Genomic DNA, 15,471 nt, shown 5'->3' with positions numbered 1-15,471 from the left:
GGAAAATCCGGTGGCATGTTAATACTCTGGGATAGAGATTTTGTTGAAGTTGGTGATTCCCTGGTGGGTGATTATACCTTATCTATTCACTTCTCAAATAAATTCGACAACTTCCAATGGGTGCTCACTAATGTCTACGGTCCTAATAATCCGATCGAGAGGTCTGACTTCTGGATAGAGCTTGATAACGTTTGTCATTATTGGAATAATATTCTTTGGTGTATTGGTGGTGATTTCAATACAATAACCAAGTGCGATGAGAAAAAGCATTGCAGTAGGATTACAAGAAGTATGCTGAATTTCAACAAGTTTATTGTTGAACATGATCTCATTGACTTACCCCTAAAGGGGGCTAGATTCACATGGTCGAATGGTCAATCGAACCCAGTTATGTGTCGATTAGACAGGTTTCTTATTTCACCTTCCTTCGAACAACACTTCCCGTTTGTCTCTCAATTAGCCAAAGCCAGACCTACCTCTGATCATATTCCTTTACTCCTAGATATCTCAGATCCTTCCTGGGGACCTAGTCCTTTTAGGTTTGAATCCATGTGGTTTTTGGAGAATGTTTTCTTACAACTTTTGGAAGTTTGGTGGCTTTCCTTTTGTTTTGCAGGTACTCCTAGCACTGTGTTATGGTTGAAGCTACAAGCACTAAAGGAGAAATTAAAAGTATGGAACAAGGAAGTTTTTGGCCACACCAATACAAAGTTGAATGCTATCCTCTCTGAAATTCAAACCCTGGACGGTCTTGCTGAGAACAATATCCTTTCTGATGATGAATTGAGTGCACAGTTGCAACATAAATCTGACTTTGAGAAGATTTATAAAATGGAAGAAGTCTCGTGGAAAATCAAATCAAAGACTAAATGGCTTAAGGAAGGTGATAGGAACACTAGATTTTTCATCAGCAATGCTTCAGCTAGAAGAAGATACAACAGAATCAGGAAACTCTACATTGGTAATGATTTGGTGTCTGATAGAGGTCGGCTACAAACTCATATAGTGGACTATTATAAAACTCTCTTTACTGAAGAAGAAGTCATAAGACCTAATTTGGAAGGCATCGAGTTTGACAGTATTACTCCTATGGAGTCGGAAATTTTAGATGTTGATTTTTCTGAAGAAGAGGTTACACAGGCAATTCGTGATTTAGGCAGTGACAAGGCTCCGGGTCCTGATGGTTTCCCTGTTATTTTTTTTGAGAGGTGTTGGTTCTTTGTCAAGGATGATGTCATGGGAACTGTTAACGAATTTTGCACCAAAGGTAACATTAATTCTAAACATAATTCTACATTCATTACTCTTGTTCCAAAAAAGGATCATATTGAGACTATAAAAGATTGCAGACCTATTTGTCTTTTAACTAGTGTCTATAAGATTATTGCCAAGGTTTTGGCTAATAGGTTAAAACTTGTTATGGATAAGCTCATATCTCCAGTCCAGTGTGCTTATATAGAAGGTAGACAAATCGTTGATGGTACTTTGATTGCTACTGAATTAGTAGATTCTAGACTCAGGTCTGGGAATGCTGGAATTCTGTGCAAAATTGATCTAGAGAAAGCTTTTGACAGGGTTAATTGGTCCTACTTGGAATTTGTTCTAAACCAAATGGGTTTTAGCAGAAGATGGCGCAATTGGTTGAGGTTCTGTTATTCCACTTCTTCTTTCTCTGTACTTATTAATGGGTCCTCCTTCGGTTATTTCACTAGTACAAGAGGTGTTAGACAAGGTTGTCCGATTTCTCCTCTTTTGTTTAATATAGCAATGGAAGGTTTCTCGAGATACATGGATAGGGCTGCTAATCAAAGTTTATTCAGTGGTTTTTCAGTTTCTCCAAACAGTATTACTGTTAATCATCTTCATTATGCTGATGATACTATTTTCTTTATAGATAATAGTAAGGAGGAGTTACATAATTTGTTTTTAGCACTACAATGTTTCGAGTATATTGCTGGTTTGAAGGTCAATACTTCTAAAACCAGACTCGTAGCTGTTGGTGATGTACCAGATTTAACTGTCTAGGCTACTGAATTTGGTTGCTCAACAGATTCTCTACCCTTGATATACTTAGGGTTGCCGCTTGGTGCAAAGCCTGGTTCTAAGAGTATTTGGGATCCGATTCTTGAGAAGTTTGATGCTCGTCTATCTACTTGGAGAAGAATAAATTTATCCAGGGGAGGTAAGTTGGTACTTCTGAAAAGTATTTTATCTTCATTACCTACGCATTATTTCTCTCTGTTTAAGGCGCCAATTTCTATCATTAAAGCGCTTGAGAACAAGATGCGTAATTTTTTGTGGGAATATAAAGAGGGTGCAAAAACATCACATTTAGTTAACTGGGACTTGGTTCAAGCTACAAAAGAAAGAGGCGGGTTGGGATTATGTAATCTGCGTTTAATGAATCTAGCCATGTTAGCTAAATGGGGGTGGAGATTTGGTGTTGAGAAAAATAAACTTTGGTACAAGATAATAAAAGATAAGTATGGTGCTGATTTCTATTTTTGGTTACCGGGGAAAGTTTCACAATCTTACGGGGTTTCTTGTTGGCGTGTGATTGCTGACGCTGCGAGGTTAGTAGGAGAAAATTCTACCTTATTTTTGCATTCAGGGAGACAAATTTCTTTTTGGAATGATGTCTGGTGTGGGCTGCTTCCATTAGCTATTGTCTCCCCTAATCTTTACAAGCTTTGTCGAAATAGAAATGCAAAAGTTGCTCAAATGATATCTGGTGACGGTAGATGGCAGTTCGACTTCAAACGTGTACTTTCTGGTGTTGAGGTTGATGAATACTCCTTACTACTTACGGTCGTTGGTGATTCCCCGCCTATCCTTGATGGATTAACGGACACCAGGAGGTGGACCTTGCATTCTTCGGGTGTCTTTTCTATTAAAACCCTATACTTGAAACTGGTTGAGTCTACGGGTGTTGAAAATTTCCCACTTTTGTTCGTTTGGAAAACGTCGATTCCTCCTAAGGTAAATATCTTCGTATGGAGTTTGGTTCATGGGAAATTAAACACGAAGGATATGCTCTTACACAAAGGAATGGCAGTAGATAACTTCTGTGCGCTTTGTGGTTGCAATGATGAGACACAAGATCACCTTTTTCTTCATTGCAGGGTTGCCTTCAGGGTTTGGTCACTACTACTCCCAAGTTCGTGTTGCACTTGGGTCACGCCAAGGAATATTAAGTCGCTGGCTAATTGTTGGTATCACCCGAATTTCACATCCAATGGAAATTACATCTGGAGCTTAATCCCAGCAGCTATATTCTGGTGTTTATGGACTGAACGAAACAACCGCATATTCAATGTCAATCACGTCTACAAGACATATGATGACCTAGGTACCGAGGCTAAAACCTTAATTCTCCTTTGGTCTTCTGCAGCAGGGAAAAGAGTGCATGTGAACTTCTCAAGTTCAGTGACGACGGATTGGGAAAATTTATTCTTGTAACTAGTCTTGTTTTTTTGTGTTTCGCCTAGTCTGTTACTTCTTTTCTTTTAGTCTACTTGGGTAGAATTTTGTACATTCTTCTTTTCTAATATATTTTCTCTTTTCCGATCAAAAAAAAAAAAGAAGTCAAGGTGACCGTGAAGAGAAGCCACAGAAAAAAGTAGCTTTGTAGCTATATTGTAAAAGGCAAGCGCACGGAGTGGCTAGGCGTCAAAGGGGCACTAAGCGTAGGTCCATCTTCCAAGAAATCTAATGTTGCACTTCTTTCCACGCCGGTGCGTTAGGCAAGAAAATTTGGCGCTTTTGGCGCCTCGTGGAAGTGTTAGGCTCCCTAATAATTCATTTTTCTCGTTTAGAACGGGCACCCTGCTCAGCTGGTCATCCTTATTCCCTAAAGTTTCATGCATTCCAGGAGGTCCCAGGTTCGAGTCTCCAATGACGTAATATTGCAGAAATTAACATGGAAGGTAGAGTTAGTTTGCCCTCCTTGTGACACAATCTCAGGCTCCCTATCCGCTTCGGCTCCTGTTCAATTAATGTAGTAGTATGTCGTTGGAGATTAGCTTGTTAGGCTTCCAATTAGTTTCATGTAATAATCGTTATCCAATAATATAATAAAAGTTTCTACAAATAATAAAATTACCAACTATGTATTTTTTTTTAAAAAGACTTTTTAGTATATATATAATTTTTAAACAAAAAATCAAACTAAAATTAACTAAACTTAATTAAGTAATTATTTAATTTTTATTTTTATTATTACAAATTAAATAAAAAAGTATATAAAATAGTTTGAAAATAAAAAATAATATTAATTAATTAATAATACAAGAAATAAAAAAAAATTAAGGGTAACTTTTGTCATTTATAATATAAAATAGGGATAAAAAAGATAAACCAAACATTAAATTTGGATGGGACTAAAGCTTATGCTTTTCTAGCTTTTAAAGGCTCCTCCACCCCAGCTTTTGAAAATTGAGGAATTTGGGAAGTGCTTTGGATAAAAATCACTTTAATTTATTTGGGAAGTGTAAGGAAACAGTTTTATCCCGTTGGCTACCTTGAGGAGAGATGGTTCAAGTGGTACAACTTGAAGCCAGATTTACGACCAAACCGTGCAAGAATATACTTCGGAATTTCAGAATCAAGATATGATTTTGGATTTAGACTTGGGAGATTATGTTATCTATATGAAATAAATTTTCGGGTTCCATGAGTATATACAGAAGGAGTTAAAGATGTTTTTAGTGGATACTATCTCCGAAGCAAGTATAAAAGCTAATGCCATTGAAGGCAGGCTTAAGAAATCTAATTTAAAGGGAAGTACTAAGGTGAAATCTTGAGGTACCAATGTGAAAGGAGGTGAAAGGAGCAAAGAAGGGTTAAGAACCCTCATCTAAAGCTTAAAGGGTTGAAGAGGAAAGAAGCCAAGAAGGCAGCACTAGTCGCTCAAACTCCAAAAGAAGTCAACGGACTAACGGAACCCAATTCAAAGTTCTCTCTTATGACAGGGGCAAAAGAAAGACCTTCAAAAGATGATCTTAGGGAGCGACTCTCCACAGTAAAGATGCAAGTCAAAACATCATTGGTTGATGCTGTTACTGACCCGGGAAGTCAGAAGAATTTACTTTCAAATTCTTTGCTGCATAAGTTAGGATTGAAGACTATCAAACATCCAAAACCATACCCTTTAGGATGGCTTCAAAAGGAATGAGGATTACAAGTTTCACAGCAGTGCACGTTCAAATTTCCTCTAGATGAGTCATATACTGATGAAGTTACATGCGACGTGGTTCCTTTGTATGTATGCCAGGTAGTACTAGGTAGTCCTTACCTATGGGATAGAGATGCAACTTTACACCAGAGGGAACAAAAGTATACCTTTACCAAAGATGGGAAAAGTTTTGTGATTCGGGCTATAGATTCTCCTCTTGAGGGAGTAAGCTTGATCACAGACACTCAGGCTAAGTGGTTGGTGAATGCTAGTACAAAGTTCATTCTCCTTGTGATACGTACTCTCGGGGAGAATCCGAGTAGAGTTTTTTTGGCAGCCTTGACTGCACAACAAGAATACGACCTAGAAAGGTTGAAGTTGAAATACAAGGATTTATTACCACCAAAGAGGAGTGTGGAGCATGAAATTATGTTGACCGGAGAGAGTTCTCTTCCTAATGTAGGTGTTTATCGCACGTCCATAGAGGAATCTAATAAGATCAAGAAACAATACCAAGACTCCTAGAAATAGGAATGATAGTGCCAAGTGCTTCACCTTGTGGATCAGAGGTATTGTTGGTACCAAAGAAAGATGGAGGCTGGCATATGTGTATTGATTACAGAGCATTAAACAAGATCACTATCAAGAATCGTTACCATCTACCTAGTATAGAAGACATGATGGATCAGTTGGAAAAAGCTCGAGTCTTTACAAAGTTGGATTTCAAATTCGGATACCACCAAATGAGAGTTCGAGAAGATGATACATGGAAGAATGCTTTCAAAATCAAACAAGGCTTGTTCGAATGTTTGGTGATGCCTTTTGGTTTGTTGAACGCTCCAGCGACGTTTATACGTTTGATGAAAGATTTTTTACGGCCTTTTATAGAAGATTTTGTGATTGTTTACTTGGATGATATCCTAATATACAACATAACTTGGGAAGAGCATCTCGTTCACGTTGAGAAGGTGTTTAAAGTGTTACATGAAGGTCATTTGAATTTGAACATAAAGAAGTGTGAGTTTGGAAAGGAGGAGTTGGTGTACCTTGGATTCATTGTTGGTGGTGGACAACGGAAGATTGATCACTAAGTTGCCTAGACCTAGTACTGTAACTGAAATCAGGAGTTTCTTAGGGGATTGCACGTACTTGCGTAAGTTTATCCGACATTTTTCGAATATTACGGGACCATTACATGGTTTGACGGGAGCTAAGGCAAAGTTTGAATGAAAGCAAAACCATGAAGACGCTTTTCAGTTACTAAAAAGGAAGGTTTCAGAAGCACCAGTGTCGGCATCGCCTAACTTACAACGTACTTTTGAAGTTGAGACTGACGCTTCTAACTATGCATTGGGATGAGTGTTGTTACAGGATGGTAAACCAGTGGAGTACCATTCAGAATTGTTCTCAGGTGCTATTAAGAACTAAGCACCTTATGACAAAGAATTTTATGCTTTATATCAATGTATCAAGCATTGGAGAGTGTATCTCTTAGGTAAAGAAGTAGTGGTACATTCAGATCACAAACCATTGGAGTATCTACACGCACAGACAAAGATGCAACAAGCCCGACACATGAAGTGGATGTCTTATTTGATGAGTTTTAACATTCTCATTAAGTACAAGAAGGGAGTAACAAATAAGTTGGAAGATATGTTGTCTCGTCCACCAGTCCGAGCATTAATGGTGGCTATGAGAATTCAGCCGATTGTTCTTCAAGAGTATGCAGAGTCATATCCATCCAGCAAAGACTTCAAGAAGGTGTTAGAAGGTGTAAAGAGTGGTTTGAAAGGCGAGTTGGAACTCCGAGATGGATTTTTATACAAGGGTCAGTTACTTTGCATTCCATAAGATGAAGATCGTTTACAATGGTTGAGAGAAGCACACACATCCCGAGTTGCTGGACACTTTGGGATGAATAAAAAAAATCTTCTTAACCTTCGTCGTTATGTATTTTGGCCAAATATGCAAGATGATGTGGTTAAGTTAGTTAGAGGGTGTAAGTTGTGTAGCACATCTAAACCTTCCAACAGGAAACGTGGGTTATATCTACCATTACCAGTACCACCAAGGCCTTGGGAAAGTATTTCTATGGATTTTCTTGGTGGGTTACCAAAGCCCAAGTCTGGTTATGATTACTTGTTTGTTGTGGTTGACTGATTCAGCAAGATGATTGCATTAATTCCATGTACAAAGACGGTAACGGGAGTCGATGAAGCAAAGTTATTCTTTGAGCATGTGTGGAAACATTTTTGGTTACTGTTGATGGTGGTTTTTAATTCAGAGTTAAATTTGTAAAACCCTGCATCTAATGTGCCGTCACTCTGCGAGGAAAAGGATCCATGAGCGTTAGCCTTTCCATTGGCGCATTTATTGAGCCGTTCAATATATTTACATGAAATTTATCCAGACTGGCGCATGTAGCAACAATCCCAGACACTCTGTAAATTTCAACACCTTGCTTATATTATTCACTAACGAAAGACCCTCTGAGTACTTTTCCTGTGTTATATTCCCTGGCAGAACCCTTAATATTGATATGGCATGACGGGTTTGTGTTCACTCGCAGCAGAGTAGCACGGATTTCCAAGTATCAAGGTTAAGTCCTTTGCACAGAATGCTCAGTCAAAAAGCGCATTGCTCTCTGTAAATTATATGTCAACACATAGAACTCAATCGATTTTGTGATTGTCCACAAAATTCATGAATCTGACTAATTTGCAAAAATTAGGGTTTCGTGCCCTGCGCAGTATATTAGGCCCGGTTGGTCGAAATTATGCTTAAACAACCAAGCAATTGATCCGCCGCGGATTAATAGGTGCAAAACCCTACCAAAAATCACAAAGTAAAGAATTATGGAGTCGGAATAGGAGCAGCAATGAGAGGGAGCGTGGCCACGCCACAGGCTAGCCGGCGCCACTTGCCACGCCCCCATGATACCTAACCGACCCTTATTCCTTCGTCGACTAATTAGGTCGCTTTAAACCCTCCACACTTTCGTAAAGTTTTGGTTGGGCTCATACTTGTCAGCCCTATTTCCCATTGACCAATCAGGTCGCACTAAACTTGCCACACGTACCAAAAGGGTGGCCGAGCCCATGCCTGGCCGGCTCCCCACTTTTATTCGACCAATCAGATTGCTCTAAACCTTCCATAGCTTTAAAATAGGTGGAAGTTGTGTCAAGAAATCGCCATACTAAGTTGGCTTCCCAAAACCGCGCCAACATGCTAACGGCATGCCAACACATGCCAAAACAAGAATGTCAGGCGCACGACATACCAAAAATGAAAAAACGAGCATGTCAAGCGCACATGCCAAACGGCATGCCAAACATGCCAAAAGCATGCCAAGCGGGTATGCCAAGTGTACATGCCGAACGTGCCACTTACGGCAGCAGCACGTCAAACGTGACAACATGCCATAAATAGTGCACCTTCGTGCCAACCCACTTTCTGTTCGTCACCAACGCCGCAACAGATTTCAATTTGGTTATCCTAACCAGAAGCATGACCATGCTCTAGTGGCGGTGGATGAATCCCTAATTTCTAGTCGTGGCACAAACTATGCCACTATGGGACCAAAACATGCCACGAGCCGTGGAAACCCTAATAAAGTCATCACAACATTTCACTCGTGGAAATATTGACTCTTGTGGCCATTTTCACATAACGACCTGACTATGGTTCTTTTGGCATAGCTCTGGCACCGTTTATATGGAGCGCCGTCGTTCCACAGCCACATGCCGCATGCGCTAATTAGGGTTTCGACATGCCAAACCCTAATTTAGGCAAAGTTGCTACGCCAACCGAGCCAAACAATGTTCCACAGAACATTGGAATCGATGTGGGCACTGAAACTGATGTTGCCACACCACATTTGAGTCTAACACCAATGTGCCAAAAACTTAGTGGTCATGGATATGCCAGGCGCCACTTGCACCACAGTGCCGCTGGCATGCACAAACTATGCCAGCCATTCCACCGTTCCACTGGCATGCATGAACTATGCCATCCATGCCACGTTGCCACTGACATGCGCTAAAGACGCCACTATACCTTTATCAGGCGCCACCAGGATGTAGCCATAATCAACGGCTACCCTTCCTAATGAGAAGCAATCTCAGCCACCAAAGTTCGCCACCGAACTGACAGACTTGTGGCAAGTTTTAGGATACCATCCTCTTAAATCTAGTGGCCATGGCTACGCCAGGCGCCACTTACATCACTGTGCCACTGGCATGCACGAGCTATACCAGTCATGCCACAGCACCACTGGCATACACCAAGAACGCCACTATGCCATTACCAGGCGCCAACATAAGGTAGCCATAATCAACGGCTACCCTTCCTCATAAGATGCAATCTTATCCATCCAAGTTTGCCACCGAACTGACGTACTTGTGGCAAGTTTTAGGTGAGCCTAATAGAATCGCATGCTATTTTCCTGCGGAAAGACTCTTGATTCTGACTTTCCACACGTAGCAAAGCGCTACATGTTTTCCACGAAAAAACTCGAGACATCAAACATGTCACAAACTGGGGGATACTCATCAGGGTATTGGTCTGGCGGTTTACAGCGTGCGGCGTGCAATTCGCCCGTTACAAGAGTGTCATGAAGCGGGAAAATTAGTGATTGTGAGAAGTAACAGTGTAAACGGATCCACTTCCTTCATCATGGAAGCATAATGTCTGACGGTTACACGTTACTCCACTCTTCCACCACTCAATCGTTTCCACTTCCGACGAAACCAGGGTACGTTTCAATATGACTTGTATAAATAGGTTTCACCTATTTTCAACAAAGAACGAGTTTTTTGTCAGCAACAACATAGTATCCAGAAATCACCAAAGAACTGGTATATTTTCATTCTGCAAGCCAGTTCTACTTTCTGATACAAGTCATAAAACAAGACACACCTTCAGAATTAACCATTCTGGTTTCAACACTCTCTTCGTTTCCCTTCTTATGACCAACCCTTCTCCTTCACTTTGTGACCGAAGCAAGCCTGGAACGGCCATTTCTTGGTTTAGTCCAGGATTGTACAGATTGATCTCTTAAATCAAAAGTGCTCCCGTGCAGTGCATTGTTTAGGGTCTAGATTTGTTTCTCATCCACACACCCGAATTTACCAGAACCAGCAGAAACAATTTTCACCCACAAATAATTGGCGACCACAGTGGAAGATTAATCTCTCGGTTGAAATATTAATTTCCGATTTTCAATTTTTATTTTCAATCCCGATCTCAAGATGGTAGAACTCAGGTCCGGATCAGCAACAAACCCTGAAAACATCAGTGTTGAAATCATCCTTGGTGTTAACATTCCTTCCAGTGGCATTAACACATCAACTGCTAACACTATCCGCGCGGAAAGTGTTCCTTCAGGCGTTACACCTACGATCACCAGAGGCAGAGCCGCTTCCTCCACCCCCAACGTTTCTTCAAGTGTGACACCTCCAACTGTCACCAGAGTCGCTACTACTCCACCATCAGGGCGAGAAACTGAAGGAGCCAGAGGAAGCCGATCCTATATTACCATTGCTGATTTGATGGAAAGGCAGGAGGTTCTTTCTAGAGCTCCGACGTACATGGCTTCGACTCATAAAGAGGTGCTTAGTTTCCTCAAGACACTAACGGAACGGCTACCATAGGAACCACGCCAATAAGAGCCAATGGGGAACACCTTCAATACTCCTAGTGCCGATACCTCAGCAGGGCGTACTTTTGTAGATGAAGAGACTCGTTCAGGAGCCACAGTGGAGAGGAATCAACCCTCTAATTTTTTCACACGAGAAGATTTGGAACGACTTCTTCGAAACCGAGACAAGAGCGATTCTGCAGACATGCATCAACATCAACCCCCGTATCCTCCTGAAGTACAAAGAATTCCTCTTCCGAGAAGATACTCTTCTTCTCAATTCTCCTTGTATGACGGTACCGATAATGCGCGTGAACATGTCTCACGATTTTTGGAATCCTTGGGCGAGCACGAATACAATTATGTTCTCCATTTGAGGGAGTTGTCGAAGTGACTTACCGGAAGACCATACACCTGGCACAACATTAGTGCACCAAACAGCATACCCAACTAGTGTGACATGGTTACGATTTTCTACATTGTGTCTGAACAAATTACCTACTCAGATTTAGGAAGGATGTTTCACTGAAATAATGAACATCCAAGTGATTATGTCAAAAGATTCAGAATTCAAGCGTTGGACTGTCACGACCCAAACGTGACCGAACAACAATTGGTGGATTCTTGCATCAATGGCATGGTTCCAATCTACCATGCCTTACTGGAGATTTGTGATTCCATACATTCTCTGAACTTCATGAGGCTGCTAAACGGTCGGCCACAACAGCACCAGCATTGTTGGAAAGAACCAGGCCAGCCAAAAGCGAAGACGCACGCGAAACTCGAGGAAATAGACGCCTCATCAACAAGCAATATAACACTGGCCCCTCTGTGATCGTGGTAAGCGAAGGAGGAAAAATGAAGGCTCCAGTGACAGAAAAACAATCCAAGATCACAGCGCCAGCACATCAGACGGCTCCACTGCGGAAGACTACAACTAAAGCTCCTGCAAAACACCAAGAAGTCGGGGAAAATGCCTTAGATTTCCCATTCCCAATCGAGGAAGTAATTGAAATCTTGGAGGCATGGATCCAAGATGACGCCATCAAGCTGCCTCCTACTAGGCGTCCACCAACTGAAGAGGAAATGACAAATCCAAAGTATTGCCACTACCACAGGTTTGTCCATCACCCGACCAGTGACTATAATATATTGAAGCGTATCTTCAAAGATAAGGTAGAGGCATGGGAACTTCACTGGGAAATGAGGGAGTTCACATAGATCTTCTTCCAATCAGGAGTTGCATGCTCTCTGGGGACTCTTTTCACAAAATTGTGCAATCCATGATGCAGCACGTGTGTGAAATCCTCTATTTCTCCAAGGCGCAACGTAAAGATATGTTTGCAGCCCTTAATCGCGTTGTGTCGGGCAAGCGGCTTTTTCCTATTGAAGAAACCACGCCGGAATTCCAAGCTCTCTCAGGAAGTGGCATTGGAAAATTCAACTGGGGACTTCTCACCACGGTTTGTTTGAAGAACGCCAAGTTTGATAGCGCGTCGATCGATGCAGCCTCTGACTTCAGCATTGTTACCATCAAGACTCTGAGAGACGCAGGAATTTAGAAGAAGGAGGCTACCCACTCCCCAATCGTGGTCAAGAATTCGGAAGGGGAAACTATGAATGTGTACGGCTACATTAACCTCGAAATCAAGGTGGGAGATGCTCTAATACATGGAAAATTCTACATTATCAAAGAATGCCTAAAATATGACATGATTCTGGGGCGCTCATGGGTACATGGAAATAAGGCAAAGTTGGGAGTATCTCCTTTGCCGGTGTCCATACCTGAAAGAATCTCCAACAAGCCATGCAGTCCTGAAGATCATCAGTTGTCGTATCAACAACTTGCCAGTGTAACTCAATTACCTGGAGAGAGTTCATCGACGTTTGTCCGCAGATTCTGAGCACAAGTAAGTGTTATTGAACAACCATTTCTGCAATCAGCCACTTCTCCTCTCGTCCGGACTTGGGGACTCGACCCGATCCTCAACCCAGGCGCCACTAAGAGATGTGAATGGGGTTCAAAATTTTGGAGGATGTCTTACCCGAGAATAAAGGATCTTGACATCAAGTAGCCACGCAGCCCCAAAACCCCTTCCAGGTCGGAGATATGGTGGTGAAAATTTCCTCTCAGCCTCCTTTGTCCAATCCCGCAGGCGAACCATACCTAGTAGCAGAAGTCATTTCAGGAGGCTACTACAAGCTAATCAATGCCGACAAGTTGGAAGGCATAATAATACATGCCCGCTGGCTCAAACCCTTTTAAAAGCTTAAAAGTGTTACGCCACCTCTTGCCTCAAAATTCTCCGTTGTATCTCCTTCAGCAATTTCCCTTTCGCTCAATATTTGTAATTCCCCCAAAATGATTGCACTGCTTGCATTCATAGCTAGGGTTACGTTTTAATTAAAAGCATCTTCCCTTCAAAAGAAGTTTTCCTGAATTACTTCAACGTCAAAACACCGAGTAAATCCAAACCCTCACAAAATCATTGTCCATCACTTCGAAACCAGAAAAGTCAAACCCTACAAGAAATACCATTTCAGAAACATCGAAGAAGAGAATATGCAAGGAAGATGATCATCAAGTGGAGGAACAGATATCTTCTTCAAGAATATCTGGCTTCAAGTCTCATCCGGCGTTCTTTCGTGACGTGTGACAACTGTGCTACTACAAGGGAGAGCCAAGAAACAGGTCGGTCAAACCTTTAACCATTGTTATTGTTTCCCTTGTTTTGAGTCGCTATGGTTGATGTCGGCACTCGGAGGTGTTAGCTATGGAAACAGCATGCCGACCAGCGCGTGTGACAACTTCATCCACAATATTTGTGTACGGTGTCTTTGCATTTGCTTGATGGCTTAGGAGAATCGAGGAACCTATTTTTGCAAAAGGGGTTTTGGATTCTTTTCAGTTCGAATATTTTGTTCATTTATTCAATTAAAAACGTGAAACTATAAAAGCTGAATAAAAGAATATTACTTGGTGAAGCCCTAGCTCCGTCATGCTATTTTCCTGCGCAAGACTATTGATTCTGACTTGCCACACGTAGCAAAGTGCTACATGTTTTCCACGAAAACACTCGAGACATCAAACATGTCACAAACTGGGGGATACTCATCAGGGTATTGGTCTGGCGGTTTACAGCGTGCGGCGTGCAATGCTCCCGTTACAAGAGAATGTCATGAAGCGGGACAATTAGTGATGTGAGAAGTAACGGTGTAAACGGATCCACTTCCTTCATTATGGAAGCATAATGTCTGACGGTTACACGTTACTTCACTCTTCAACCACTCAATCGTTTCCATTTCCTACGAAACTAGGGTACGTTTAAATATGACTTGTATAAATAGATTTCACCTATTTTCGACAAAGAACGAGTTTTTTTCAGCAACAACATAGTATCCAGAAATCATTAAAGAACTGATAGCTTTTCATTCTGCAAGCCAGTTCCACTTTCTGATACAAGTCATAAAACAAGCCACACCTTCAGAATTAACCATTCTGGTTTTAGCACTCTCTTCGCTTCCCTCCCTAAGACCAACCCTTCTCCTTTACTTTGTGACCGAAGCAAGCCTGGAATGGCCATTTCTTGGTTTAGTCCAGGATTATACAGATTGATCTCTCGAATCAAAAGTACTCCTGTGCAGTGCATTGTTTAGGGTCTAGATTTGTTTCTCATCCACATACCCGAATTTTCCAGAACCAGCAGAAACATTTTTCACCCACAAACAATTACCTACTTCGATTATTTATGATAGGGATAGTCGATTCCTTAGTCACTTTTGGGATTCTTTATGGAAGATGATGGACACTAGGTTGATCTTTTCATCCACAAACAGACGGGCAAACAGAAGTGGTCAACAGGACTATGGTTCACATGTTGAGGGGATATAATTCTAAGCATCCTAAAACGTGGGATGAGAGTTTACCATATCTACAGTTTTCTTTCAATAGAGCAGTTCACACTTTTTCGGGAAAATCTTCTTTCAAGTTGTGCTATGGTTACTTACCACCTAGTCCTTTCGATCTAGTATTTTCTAGTGACACCTCAATGGGGGGAAGGAAGGAAGTGAACGACAAAAGGCACAAAAGTTCTTGGAGAAGACATATCATATTCACGCAACTGTTGAAGCACAATTAAAGAAGTCAATGCCAGATACAAAGAAAAGCATGACAAGCATCTTGTGCCTTGTAATTTCGGTGTTGGTGCCTTGGTATGGTTAAAATTATGTAAGGAACGATTGAAATGGTAAAGTAAGAAGTTGAAGCCATTGAGGTATGAACCGTTTCATATTCTCGATCAGATTGGTAACAATGCCTTTCGTCAGATCTGCCACCTTATCTAGGAATGTACTTGGTTATAAATGTCAAATACTTGAAGTTGTTTGAGCTACCATTACTAGATAATGACGGTGACGACACTATGATCTTACCATGAGTAGAAGACTTATGGTTTGATAGAGAGGAACCACTCAAGGAAGACTGCATATTGGAGCGAAGAGTGACTAAAACACGACAAGGAGAGAGAGAAGCTTTTCTGATTGGATGTAAATGTCTAGTTCCCAGCAAGTCCAAGTGGTTTAACAAGGAAAAATGGACTCTCGAGTTCCCTAACCTTCATTTTTAACTCTCACAGGACTTCAAGTTCTTCAAAGGGGGACC

Source organism: Papaver somniferum, chromosome 10 (assembly GCF_003573695.1).
Source record: "Papaver somniferum cultivar HN1 chromosome 10, ASM357369v1, whole genome shotgun sequence".
Classification (NCBI taxonomy): domain Eukaryota; kingdom Viridiplantae; phylum Streptophyta; class Magnoliopsida; order Ranunculales; family Papaveraceae; genus Papaver; species Papaver somniferum.
Note: the sequence above shows the minus strand (reverse complement) of the source record.